This window comes from Varroa jacobsoni, unplaced genomic scaffold (assembly GCF_002532875.2).
Source record: "Varroa jacobsoni isolate VJ856 unplaced genomic scaffold, vjacob_1.0 contig03087, whole genome shotgun sequence".
NCBI lineage: Eukaryota > Metazoa > Arthropoda > Arachnida > Mesostigmata > Varroidae > Varroa > Varroa jacobsoni.
The window spans coordinates 24,157-38,832 of NW_019214947.1; the positions used below are offsets into that span (position 1 = coordinate 24,157).

Below are 14,676 nucleotides of genomic sequence, written 5' to 3' on the forward strand. Positions count from 1 at the left end.
TAACAGCAGCCTGACAGTCAGCTTTGTTTGACTTGAAAATATGTTTACTATACTATTATTATTACTACTTCTACTTAGCAAGAGTGTAGAAAATATGTGTTAAATAAATTCAATTCACTTTTTAATAATATTTTTAATATTTAGGAGGGGCTAAGGGAAAATTCTTGTAGTGGCAATGCAACACCTACAAAAGTTACGATAATGGTTCCTAACTATACGCTAAGCTCTGTTGTCGGAATCAGTAATGCTGAAGCTTTTACTTTACATTTTGTCTTCAAGCTTTGTTACAAATGCTAGTCGACATTCAGAACTTTCATTCAGGCAATCATTCAAACCAATCAAAAGCTACTTTCAGTGCATTAACTTGATTTTATTTAGCGTACTTAACAAATGGCTTACAGCTTTAATTTAGTATGACGCGTCAGGCACTCGAAGTTCTCTAACTCAAAATAGCAAGACTCGTTTTTATTGTTTATGTTTCTATGCTGTTACTTAAACATGCGTGTATATGCGCGTTGTTGAGATAAGATATACATTGCGAGTGATAACGGTTAGCATATATAAGTACATCCAGCCACCAGCCGATCACACAGCGCATTCTCGTGAAACCTGCCAGTCTTCAATCAGCGGTCCTATTTCCTCACAAGAATCTTTTCATATATACGTATACATAACAATCGTAGGAATTTTTCTTCAAGACCAAGCATATATATGTATTGCATGATTGAATATCATTTCGTCAGTCTACAATTCTTGCAGCGCTTGAGCTGTTTATAAAAAAATAAATGTGCTTTTTTTTTACTAATTTAGCATTTTCCTACTTCGTTCAAAGCATTCGTATCGTTGTAACTAAGACGCAGCTTATCAAATATTTTAATAACTGATCAAACAAAGTTCTCCTGTCATTGCCAGGATGTTTCTTAATTTGAATCGGAACTTCGCATATGATTGTATCGGCCGCCTTGAATTATGTTTCTTCTTTTTTCTGTTATGGTTCGCCCCGGAGAATGAACAACAGATTCTCCCGATTCATAAAGAAAAAGCAAGCAGGCCATAGTGCCACAGGCCTGAAGAACCTTACCAATGAATATCCATTTACATTAGGCGAACTTAGTTTGCTACATCAAGTCATTTTCATTAAATGTTGTAAGTTAATGAAATAAGCCTAAAGTGCGTATAAATTACATCATAAGCGTAAGCAAATTTCCACAAATGAAAAAAGTTTTCCCATTTATCCGTAGACCCATCGGTGCATGAGGGAACCGTGAATTGTGTCTACGTCTTAACATCACAGTGAACGGAGTCAGTAGGAACTGGTTGTTGTTAGACTTTAGTCAAGATGCCTTCGATGTACATGTTAAGAATATTGACCGGTGGCATTTCAGTTGAAAATCCGTATCACCGATTTCCCTATAAGCCAGTCCAAGGAATTGATCGGTGAAGAGTTGGACGAGTCTGGAAAGCACACAATACTAGGTTTTAATATTTAGTTGCAGTACCATCTTGTAATGTGTTGTTACATTGTACCCTTCTAGCCATAATCCTAACCCAATAAAACCATTAGTGTCCACAAAAACTATCATTGCACGTCTAAGATCGACCAAAATTGACATCTATTTCCGTTTCTGATACACCGAATCGCTCTACAAAGACCCGTAGGTCCGTACAAACGACACGGTACTCTATGGCTGACAGTCGTTCACACAATTTTGAGTTCGGCCATGAGTTTTTTTTCAGCCTTCAGCGCCTCCGTGATGCCTATCATGCAAAAATCATGTTTGAGACAAGCTGTATTCTTCTAGATGCCTTTCTCAGACGTCTCTTAATTGAAGATCCTATCTAATTCTGTCGCTGTTCGACACGTGTCATATGAATCGTTTTAGTAAGATAGGATTTGCTGTTCGATTAGAAGTTCATGAACTACGTTTTCACGATTAAATCTATGTATGCCTTGTTCCTAGCATACGGCATGAACAATGGAAATACTCAGCGCAACCTATTGGATCTATGTTATATGTATACTTTGTCCGTTGCAATAGGTACGAGGAGTCCAGCAACGCGTTTACGAACAAATCTACAAACACGCATCCAGCTGTCGCTTAATTTAATTCAAGGAGAGTCTATCGCTTTTACAAGAAGGAACAAAATGTGCATCTAAAGACGTGCAAACGGTTTTTTACTAGAGCTCCATGCGATATGAAGCGTTGATGAAGAATTGACGTTTTGCCTAAAACAAGATGAAGTAGCAGACGTGTCTATTCGTATATTTTGTGTGCCTGTTACGCTATCTTTCTGCCAATCCGAGCTGTTTCATTTTCTGTCTACATCTTCTTCTGTTTCACATGACCTCTCACCGCTTGCGATTCAGTTCATTGTGTCGTTTTAGCCTAACACAGGTGCCTCTACCTCTCCATCATTCTCCTTTATCGTTCAGGTACAGGTCGATTTCCCATTGCGCTTTATAATCGTCATCCGTCTCTTCATCAACGGTATTAAATGTCAACCTGTCGGTCCGCTTGATTCCGTGTATCTTTGATCCGCTGTCAGTTGTTCGTGTGTAAGAGAAACGAGGACTCTCGTTGCTCCGACGGTTATCGTCGTCATCATAACCACATACAGCTGCTGGTCAGTGTATCCCTATACCCTGCCCAGCCCAGTAGCGAGGGCAGCGACTGCAGCGGGATTTTAGCTAAATATCTAACTGCTCTTTCTCTCCAGTGCTGTAGCTTTGTTCTTGTCTTTTCAAACGGCTGCCGTCGACCCACTAACGCCGTGCCCCTGTCCCATCCCGTAACACCACTAGTCCTACGCAAAATCTTTCCATTCCATTTGCCCCTTCCAGTTCTTTCTCTTATCATTGTACAGCTTGTTTATTAGTTGAAGATTAGCCCAACCGTCTGCGTGCGCTATTCAGGCTTTGCGGGTTTACAGACTCCGTTCTAACATTTTCTCGACGGTGATCTATCCCCACTAAACATTACTTCTTGCCCTATGCATTTTGAGGACTACTTCAAACCAATGGACACCAGCGCACGTCATTTACAACAGTTCTTCTCAGTTCCTTTTCGTGTTTCCCGCAGGGTAAGCGCGGTCAAATAGCGCCAGGAGCGCCTTAATGAGGGGGAAAGGCCGACATCGGACTTTCCCTAAGCGAATTTAAAGTCCCCTTAAAATTCGGTCCAGCCGAAGTTGGACGAGGTTGTGCACGAAGGGGGAAGGCAAGAAGTTTTGCAATAGTAGTAATAATAATGACGCAGCACTATAATACGTCCCGGCCGTCAAAGCCAGCCACTTCTGCAACTGCCGAGCGAAAATTTGAAGTTGTATAAGGAGTGATCGACTATTAGGAAGGCACTTACCTACACAGCGAAGTGGAGAACGAGCGGGGTACTGGCGCGTTGCAAAGCGGTGCGACCCAGCTTTCAGCCGCTATTTATTCAGTTTCGGCTTATGTGCACTATGACCCTTTGCCGAAGACAGAGAGACATAGGGCACTGGTTAATGGTGTTCACGAATCACTGGAGCTGGTGCAGGGACACCAAAACACACATGCGCAAGCTACATGCAAATACACACATGCCCAGATAGGGATAACATTAGTCCGTCACTAGGCCATTCGAGAGAGCTAGCTAGCTATTCGGCCGCTGGAATCCAGTCGGTATGTAAAGCATAAAGAGACGAAAAGACACCAAAACTATCCGGACATAACGGTCTTTCACTAATGTAACGAATCTTTTGTATATGAACGTCAGTTACTCAGTGCTTTTACTATAATATTAGAGGCAACCGTTAGCTGGAGTAGTGCTGGTTGACTAAGAACTCCGCGTCGCAACTCTACGCGAGTCCATTAACACGTAGAGACGAAAACTCTATTGAAATATCTTTACTGGCGAATGGCTGGATGGAATGGTAGAAAGTCCTGAAAAAAACGTTTTCTTTGAGTTAAGAACCCATTAGGACAACTGCTACCCGACTACCGCTGGTGCTAAAAAGGCGCGAGAAACCTCGATTTCGGTTCGTTTCTTTAAGATGCTATTACTAACGAAAGTAACACCCTGCAGGTCGCTGTTGTACGCGCAGCTACCTAAATGTCATCAGTTACCCGTGTGATCGGTATGCTTTCTAGCTATGTTCCATTCAATACAAATTTCGGTTGTTTCACTCTTGAAATTTTTGCGTCATATACATTGGATGATGAGCAAATGCAGCCATATGTACGCTTCGTCTACAATCTAAGCATAAACTACAATATAAGCTTCTTGTTCGCACCAGCGTACTTTGATAATTATATCTCGAAGATGATCAGATAGTGCGGGTACCAGCTTATTAAAAACCGGTCAGTCGTAAACGTATTTAAGTAAGTTATTTAGTACGAGTTGTTCTGGACATGGGCAGGTTCCGTCCTGTGATCCTAATGGCAGATCAAGCTACAAACCATAATCGCTAGCATCGGAACCCTGCTTACGATCGCTTAAAACGAGACCATTTGTATTAAATAAATAGAACCTGCCACAACTAGGTCAAGCAATCTAATTAAATTTAGGGGATAGTTTTGATAAACGGACGCGAAACCCAGGTTGAAAGCTGTTCAAAGCCTACGCTTACGTAAATATGCTAAACGTTATACTCAATAGTTCTCCGTTCCCGTAATTTGTTACTATGAATCTACGTGTAACAGGATGTGCACATCAGTACAGCAAGAAAGCTTATTCTGAAGCAATCACGCATCCTTAGCCATTACCATCTAAAAGAAACTACTCGCCAATTTTGTCAAATGCAGGATATAGCTAACAAGCTGCCGCAGGATGTTCGGGTAACTTGAATACTAGGACTTACTAGAATACTAGGAAGGCACGGTACTAGCATGGTCCCGCAACTCGATATACGTGCGTTTTTTCTAGTGTGGCATGCCTAAAAGGAACACCATCTAATTATAAGCTGCGAAGATATTCACTTCGTAATGGTCATAGTAAGCCTGTTCTGCCCAAATGATATTCATAGTTTTACGAACGTTTTTACTATTTTCAAAATTCAAACCCAATCGAAACGTTTTTGCCCAATTTACCGGGCATGATGATTTATCCTGGCGGAATGAATTATGGGATCTAGGTGGACTGGCGTTACAACGCACCGTGGCACTGGACTCTTTGGTCGAGTAAAAACAGGACTCGTCCCAAGGACTTCGGTTCTCCTTTGTAGATAGGCTGTTGCTGCTGCGTATCCGAACAGCTGCCGAGTAGCGTAAGTTACGTAGTTACGTTGATTGCAAACGCTCAGTATTCGAGGTCCAAATTATACTCCGAAGGTTCTTCCTCTTACTATACGATTCTTAATATAACTGTTTACGAATTAGCGAGCTCGTTTGCTTAGAGTAGACATCAAAGATGCTGACTGCTCACGACTCACAGATGCCGTTCTGCACATGTCTCTTCGCTCGGAGAGACACCCCACAAAACACAACGTGCCAATGGTCACTTCAAGAAGAGAATAGCGCGTGTTCACGCCCCAGCCGCAATATACTACAATAGCGTACATGCCTAATAACGCTGTTCTCTTACGAGCAACGCTTCCGGTACGAAACCGTAAGTTACTCCTAACTGTGTGAGTAAATTCGATCGCATGCCATCGATTGATCTTTGCTTCCGTAATAACTGCAAGCAAGTAATACATTTGCTACGTAATTTTATTGGAACTTCATTATCTGCTCAAAGAGTTTAGCATACACCCGCAGATCTCTTTGAATTTCGACGATGTTAAACGTTTATACAATGAATGCTATTAGACACAAACCCGAAAACAAACCAACACAATAACTGGTGTACAGGCATCGAGCGTGAATGGGTCTTAGCACTTTTGACATTTTCTGGAAAGATGCATATGTACAAGTGAGAGCTATTCTGCTTTGTTCTGAGGCTACAACGACGTGGCGCCTAGTCCTCGGAGAAGATACGTCAGCTACTTATTTTTGCAAGCGCAGAAAACGTTAGACGTTTACTTAGTTGTACGAGTGGTCGTCAGCGCCACGCATTGCTTTGATATTTTATATGTAACACAAACTAATTTGTAATAATTGTACGCGTCTTGAGCAAGTGGTTTATGCACCACAAATTGACAGAACGGTCATTGAACAGAGAGTTAAACATTTTCTCATGTTTGGCGTCCCGTTTCTACCCGTTATATAAGCCAACTTCAATATCAAGCTGGCGAGCTTGTATGTGTTGGAATCAACAAAAATTGCCACTTACTATACACCCTTATTTTACCATCATTCGTCTATACCTATGACTCGTTTCTGACATTATATTCTTCGGCAGTATTGCGGACAATTATGGTCGGAACTCAAACACGGAATGAGATTACCTTATACTGACTTTAGCTTAGTTCTCCCGAACAAAACTCCAAGTCATCTGCGAAGTATACCGCAACCTTCTAAGCGTCGCCCTCATTCGTTCTCCTTCTACACGTATCCGAAATCACTATTCTGAAAATTCTATTACGAAACATTGGCTTCTGGGATGATGGCAGTAGCCTAATATCCCAATGGAATCTTCAGGATCCCTAACTGCGTCCTCTTACTTTGCCATTGCCCTCCTTTCATTTCAGTTCGCCCATCAAAATCGGACCGGGACAGACCAGAGAACTTACCGTCATTTGCCCTTTGGTTTTTCCTGTCGTTCTGCTTTTTTTATTGCTGCTGCTGCTGCTGCTGCTGATGCTATTTCTTTCTCTATTCGAGCGTGCAACAAATTAAACCCAGGACAGCTACCAGTTCAATGTGCGCCCTCAGTGACATATGTCATCTGGTAGAAATATGCTGCGAAAAGCACTTTGGCTCAGTGGATCTACGTCTACGGACTGCACAAGCTCATTCAGACGGCACAGATATGAATCGTCGGTAGCTGGTACCGGGCATTGGATGGGGCTTGTAGCTCAATCTGTATTAACATTTGTGTCGCCCAGACTCAGAGACTACAATAGTTATTCAGCGACAGCCGCGACCCTTTCGTCCGCTTGCTCCGTCTGATTCCGCGTTGCAGCATAGCCACGGTGCTATTTTGCATACAACCGAACAACTTCTCGAGTTGGCTCAGCAAACCAGATCAGGGGCTTCTGCACTTGTGGGGGGCTAGCGGTAAAGGCTGCCTGTGTCGATGCCATGATGGGTCCCTTTTTTTCGCTTGACAAGTCCCAGACTTTGGGCAGGCAGAAGAAGTAACCTGCGGTAAGGGGGTAAGGAGGTTGTTTAATTCGTGTAAAGGTTACTAGGAGTGATAATGGGATCCGTGCGAACCTTGCGACTAAAAGCTAAAAGGAACAACATACGAGTTAATTATTAGGCGATTATGGTTGTCCTTAAGTGATATTCACAATGTGTATAAATTGTTCGCGCTAACCTAAAGATGATAAAAAGTAAAAAATAACGTTCTACGAATCTTCTCGGGTGTAATCGCCATGTCTTGATCTTAGATCCAGAAAATTTGTCACAGTTCCTTTGTAGCTAGACCTTGACAGCAGTAGATTAATATCGGATGTCAAACGATCGCAATCTGTCTGTGCTTACGCGACAGAAAAGTTGTGCTAGTCGCCCGTTACAATACCCATACTTGAAGCAAATAGATTTACGGAGGAGGGTCTAACTCAAATAGATGCAACAAGGGCAACTGTCCACTGGCGATGTTGGAGCCCCGCGTTTGCCGCTCATATTTCGCATAAACATTTCAACGAACGATATGTGAATCAAAAAAAAAAAATAGGCAGTATCCAGTATGGTCATTACTAGCAGCGTTGCGTCTTCCTCCAACCGTACATACTTACACAACACAATGGCAAAGCCCAAAGCAATGCGTTCAGTACATCACTGGTTAGCAGTGTTTCAAAACAACGTTTCGAATTGTACGCTATCGCCGCACACTCTCCTATTCATGAACAACATTAGGCCTAAACACGTTCCCACACATGTCCACATCACGCGATTTACGAAAGATAGGCGAAACGAACAAAGAATATGCTGTGGTATCACAAAGGGCGAACTCCGCCTACGTCCCCACGATACAGTGATGTACAGGCTTCTTTATAATTGAATTGATTCGATGCTAGCAGCACGATGCCATAACAAACCGAACTTATCTTCTGCGAACAGCTGCAAAACATTAGCTCTTCCTGATGAAAACGTACTAAAATCAGTTCTACAGAGGAAGATACGTTTAGACTCCCCAAAAGTAAAACGATTTGACTACTATACCCTGTTTTTAGGTTTGGACGAAGTTCACACAGAATCATATCCTTCATTTAGAAGTTACTAATGTTAAAAAAAAAAAAAAAAAACTTAAAAGCAGCGCCATAGTCCATATCGTTAATGTTCGTTGTATAAAGAATGGGCCATATACAACGCCATTCCGTATAGCGTTGATCCAGCTGGTCCAAATGCTATTCAAGTAACACGGCTATAAACGGCCCATAAAGTCCGTGGCCTACGGTATGCGAACGACCATGTCTAGGCAAGATACGAAGCAGGCGCGGAGACGCAAACCAGGCCCATAGCGTAGCCCAAGCATGAATTAGGCGTTTTTCCCTGTCTATCTGTCGTCTGCAGCTCTTCCCCTTTCCCATATTTATTGCCTACATTCTCTTCTCGGCAGTCTGCTTTTAGCGGTATCGTGACACGCTCGCGCATAACACATTACACATGATTGTCTGCTTGTTCACATCGATTCCTGTCCAAAAACTCTGCGTTGTCAGTGAGAAAATAATCAGCAAAAATTCTGTACCCATGGACTTTTCCACATCTCTTTTTTGTGTCTAATGCGTAAGACGTTCAGTTCAGTCGTTGAACTCAGAAAGCTTTATGGCGCGAAATACAAATGATGGAAAACCAAATTAATTGATTGTGTTGTGCAGGAGTGATCAGCAGTTTGCGCTCTCTGTTTAATTTTTTTCGCCAGTAGAGATCATATGGAACATAGAACACCGGTGCTAAAATGCGCCGGTATTTTCAGTTTGGAACCTGAGCGAATTCATGTAGAAGAACTCCGTCCTTCAACGTGATTGAAAAAGTGTTTAAACTTAAAATGCTTAATTTTCCTTTTACCGGGATGACATCACATTCGTTTGCTAAACTTGAGAAAAAACTTGATGGTTCAGGTTCGAATCTGAGCGTAGACATACCTTGTTTCATGTTGAAAGGTAGCCGTATAATGGTACCAGATGTAAACCTTAAGATATTTAATTTAATTTAATTTCTTTGCAGAGTTTCAATCTACATTTTGCTAAGGTGAATATATTTTCTTTTCGTATTATTTTCACGAATGTGCAATATCTGGATGTATCTTTGATGTTAGATAGTGAAAGACTGCAATAGCTGTGGAACTTCGCGTTCTCTCTGATATCTATGTAAAAAGTACGTAAAATAATAAAAACCTGTAGAAAATGCTGAAGTCTCCTTTAGACTTCATTCCTGTTACACATATGGGGGCTACTGGTAAGTACAAGTGAACACTTTCCACTACCGACGTAAGGTAAGCCAAAAACGTTTGAACTGTAGTAGCAAACGCAGTCAACCTTTGACAAGAATACTTAATGCAAATAAGTTGAGGACATAATTTTGTCTCAGGTTTGGTATTAAATTAGGCATGTTCTCATAAAGGCAATATGTTCCACCTCTTTAGCTACCTAACTTCCAATGGCGTGTCAAGTTTGTTTCGACCTTTTCTCAGAGAACGCAGGCAATACACACATTAATTATTAATGGGGAAGTAAAGCTTGAGCGGCTGACCGACTGAGCCTCAGGCTACATCAAACTTTGCCATTTTTAGAATCTGTCAAAAAAATCGCTCTATGTTAAACCCGAAGAATATATTTCATATATTCTATGCACTAATTATACTCTTAGCGGCTGCTCATTTGTTACTTAGTTGTATATTCGATGTATTTACACAAAATGCCATAATTTGGCCAAATAACAATAAGTTTATGGTAAACAATAGGCAGTTCAGCAAGCTGCAAGTGAGATAAACCCGCTAATTAATTTTGAAGATATTCAGAGAAGGCCTAATAATAGTGTAGGTATAAAATACCCTAATCTCTATAAGAAGAAAAGTTCATCGGCTCATTTTATTAGTAGTGCTCGAAAATCTTCACAGTTTTAGGCTCGCTGTTCTTGTATCCGCGCAACCATATGATGCTAAGCTTTTACAGAAAGTCCTTTAATATTACAATTGATGAGCCTTATAATGATTGTTTATCTTCTGAATCGAGATACATTGACCAATATTAGTCGCACGTCCATAACAAAAATGATAAACCGTCTAATGCGTTGGAGCCGTATAAATAATAGCAACTAAATTTCCTAGGCAGCATATTACAGAGTATAGTACGATCCACTGGAAAATCGAAGCGTCTTTATCGCTACAGAATACGTTTAGTTTTATATTGTCAACGTTCAAGGTCTTCGAGCGAGGTTTTTCTCACACCGTGTTACCGTTATCAACTGAACCTCGAAAACCTACATACGGCAATATTTTATAATCCTAAACTACACAGGTAACACAGTGAACACTGCCAATCCTGAATATGCCAAAGAACAAACTATCAAATCTAAAAACATACAACAAAACCGATAAGAATTCACTTCCCGATTATCTCCGTATGCGTGTGTCGGTCTGCGATAAAAACCTGGCGAAACTCTGGAAGAAAGGATTTACTCCTTCCAATCACGGCAGTCGTGGCGTATTCTATATGCTTACACGCGTGCGCAACCAACAAGTTAACGATTGACCATAGAAATATGTTATCATTCAAGCTTAAAGTGCGCGGTTGACTGTTTCAAAAACGACCGCTGCCAGATCTGCCGCTGCTGCTGCTGTCGCCATTGCCAATCAAAATCCGCATGTCACACACGACCCTTGTCAGGATCTTGTACGAACTATGCATTGTGGACAATTTTTTTACGCAGGAACCCGATCAGTTTCGAGCTATTGGTAGTTCCTTCGCCTGCCCTCTCGCTAGCCGTCTCTTCGCTGTTGTCCCTACAAAAACATACGATTCAATGCAATGCCTATATTACGAAGAAAAGTACTGACATTTAGACAAACAAGTAGACACGGTTACATGCATGGATAAACATCCGAGTCATAACGAAGCTGTGCACGAGCTTGTTCGCACACGCCGATTGACGACATACGCAGACAATAAATTGAACATCCACGCACGCTCGTTTGAGAATTGGTAGCTGGCTGGGGCGCAACCCATTAGAAAATCAGACCCCACAGTCATAAAATGAACGAGTTCGAGAAAGACGAAGGCTGTTGTGCTGCCGCTGAGTGGTGCCGGGAGAATCACGAGTAAATATCTGCCAATACGTAGAGGACAAGACGAAGAGTGCATGAGAGAAGATTGCTACCGCTGTTGTCGACGGACGGTCGTTGCTGACGCCTGCTTGCCGAGGCCGTCGACGCTGTTGCGTATGTTTCGTTTGCGTACCAGCGGTTGGCACTGTGCTAACGGAAAGGAGGAACGGTGGAATGGCGAACACTCATTCTACGTGTTGCATTTCGCTTCTATAGAGCACATTATCAGACAGTCTTGGGGCCTCTAGGGAAAACGCTGAATAAGAGAAAATTTCGCGTTCTTTGTTACCACTGTTGTTGATGCTGTTGGTACCGTCACCGCTGTCGTTTCCGGAACGTTGAGGTGCACCAGGGGAGGCAGCTGCAAAGCCGATGGTAGAGGCGGGAAGTGAAGGCCATTCAGAAGCGAAACAATACGAACGAAGGCAAAGGAAGAGCACCGCGAAAAAAAAAACTGCCAACGCAGACGAATGAAGCACGAGAGACCAAAAATCGGTGGTGTAGCTTAAACAAAGCCTGCCACCACTGTTATTGCTACTCTCCTAAGCGATTCCCCTCTGTATGTAAAGTTATATTGTGTGTTACTATAGTGCAGAGAAGACCAGCAAATAGGTGGACTTGTAGATGGAAGAGCAAAATTAGATTGATCAATTATACTGGTATCTGTTTCAAGTCAATGCAAAACACTGAACTGAATATAAACGCTAGCCAAACAGTTTTAAAAATGCATGGATATCTTTTGACATTATACGATATTAGCTGCTCGTCCCAAGGCCGGAACACTCCAGCTATCGTTGGTCTCTCAACCTCCGTTTAAACCTCAGAGCAGTGCGAGATGCTATTCTGTAGCGCAGCCACGTTCTACCTTACTTTAATCCGTCTAATAAGACGTTCTTTTTTTATATATGCTGTTAAATCAGGTAGCCGTCACCGAGTGGGTGAACAGTCTAATCAAAAAATGAGCCAGACTGATATAAACAAACGACGTGCAAACCATCTCAAATGGCAAAATACACGCGTATATTTACTATTTTAAGAATTCAATATTTTCTACTAAGCAGATAGGCCACCGATTCGCTAAAGACAAAACCGCGGTATATACTCAACAATCCAGTAAAGCGTAGATATAGGCTAATTATAAATGCGCCCACACAATGAGCAGACCCTTCTTTATAAACGTTTGGAGGAGAACGACTTGTTTTTTGCAGACCTTGTCGTTTTTCGTTCTATAGACAATGTTTCCGAGTACAGAATAAAATGTTTGGTTAAGGGCGCATATCAGAGGGAAGTATTTTACCTATGTATGGCAATGAAGACTATAACGAAAGTTTTCTAAACGCGGACCGCGGGATGAAAAGTACCGTTCAATTTTTACGAGGTTTCATACCTCCAGTCGTCGATAGAGATCATTAATTGGATATCTTTATATTTGAACCTACATTTGAGATGTTACAGTATATATATACACTTACAAAAATTTTCTCGAAAAATACCATGTACTTTTAGTAAGTCTTCAGTGGAGGCAACTAAAATTATAAACCTATGTTTTTTTGAACGGTAGACTTACCTGCTTGCTGATATGATATCTACTACCATTTTCCACCTCTATTCACATGAATCCCTGTAACATAAGAATAAAAGGTAAAGCCCAAAGATGTAAATCCCTAAATCAACCACATACTGATAATTTATTTGGCGCTTTTGTTCACGTTCATAGTCTAAGCTAAGCGTATCAACAATGAGGCTATTATTATGGGCCAGGTTCGAGCAAGTGTGCAATTGCCTACCTATAAATTTGTTTTACATCTGATAAAAATCAATTCTCAACAAACCCCTAATATTATATAGTTAAATTCGATAAATATAAATTCGATAAAAAAAAATAAACAAAATATAAAATAGTTAAATTCGGTCGAGTGTGTAAAAGGGCAAAGACCCTAGTAGGAGTAACGCAAAACCGGCTAATAGGTTGGACAAAGGGGTGGTTAACATGAGCGCAGAGACGCGTTGTAGCATTGACCGCGGCAGTAGCGGCGACGCTGTTCTCTCCTAAGGAAACGTTGCATCTCCCTTGAAAGTAAACGAAGTACACAACCGGCTGTGCCCCGCAGCCTCACTGTTCGTTGCCTGGACCAATGCTATTCGGCCAGAGAACTATACCGAAATTAAATAACTGTTGCTGTGGAGCTGATGGAATGGTTACAGCAGTCTATGACATGCAAATAAAGGTTTGACAAGGACGGGAAATAGTAGCGATAACGAAAACGAGAGGTCGACTTACTCGAAGAATGCGAGACATTTTGAGCGATGCAAAGGTGTACTTCAAATACTAACTAATGCACCCGACGGTCACAATGGCGCACATAACGCTCTTGTACCACATTCAGAAATGCCTCGAGTGTTTTAAGCACGAACGCTTGCAGCGAGCCCGAGCGGGGACGTGAAGAAGAAAAACACCTCTTCTTTTGCTCTTAGTTCTGTCTGTATTTGCTACTGCTGTCCGGCAGAGTCGGTGGAAGAGACTGCTGCGACGAAAAAAGATCCCTTTCCGTTTGCCTTTTTCTTGAGATAGTTGCTCCTGTTAGAGCAGCCGACGTCGATGCCCCGGCCACGGCCGCCACCTGCGCGAACCCGAAAATTGCGCTTGATGCGTCTGCCGCCATTATCACAACATTCCTGTTGACGCGAGGACGCTACAGATTTTGGTGGAGTGCATCGTAAGGTTATGATATGTAGTCGGACAAAAATTAAATCTGCTACGACCTGCACGGCCTGTTTGATGTCCTGCGATGACACCATGTCTTTTTTAGCAAGATACTCAAATGAAACACCTAGTTACTCAAAAGCATTTCCCCTGTTTTTTCTAACTTTGGCAGCCTCACCTTTATCCTATACATATGTGTATATATATGCAGGCGAGAATAAAGACCGAAACCGAACGGAGTATATTTTCTGTGAGGGCTTAAGGAGAAAGTTGACGTTGCTTTGCAGCCTTCTTTCAACTTCATTCGTGTTTTCTTCGAATGTTTCATTGTCGTTTTGAAGTACGTGCGTCGTCCGATGTCTAGATCAAAATTTATTGCCTAAGGTCGCCATCTTTAAGTCACCAATAAAATCAGGTGGAGAACCTTTTAAAAATAAAACAACACGGATAATTATATGGTGATGAGAAGAGAAGCATCGAAAAAACATAATATATATGTAAGTATACTAAATGACCAATACATATTTGTTTTACAAAGTATGAGAAAGAGGTTCGTGGCTATACATATAATACGTTGCTTTAATCAAAAATCTCATAAAAATACATCACCGTACACATACATATATG

At 41.6% G+C, this 14,676-nt stretch overlaps 1 long non-coding RNA gene across 2 annotated transcripts; it reads right to left on the reverse strand.

Annotated features, from left to right (window-relative positions):
• Positions 1-355: 355 nt before the first annotated feature.
• LOC111272720 (uncharacterized) lies at positions 356-13,818 on the reverse strand. Of its 2 annotated transcripts, XR_002687683.2 has the most exons (3): positions 13,627-13,818; positions 12,913-12,966; positions 356-1,455 (listed from the first exon to the last, which is right to left on the reverse strand). It is a non-coding gene; the product is annotated as an uncharacterized LOC111272720 (long non-coding RNA). The 2 variants fall into 2 exon arrangements; XR_002687682.2 differs by lacking the exons at positions 12,913-12,966; positions 13,627-13,818 and adding an exon at positions 7,816-8,514.
• Positions 13,819-14,676: the final 858 nt, after the last annotated feature.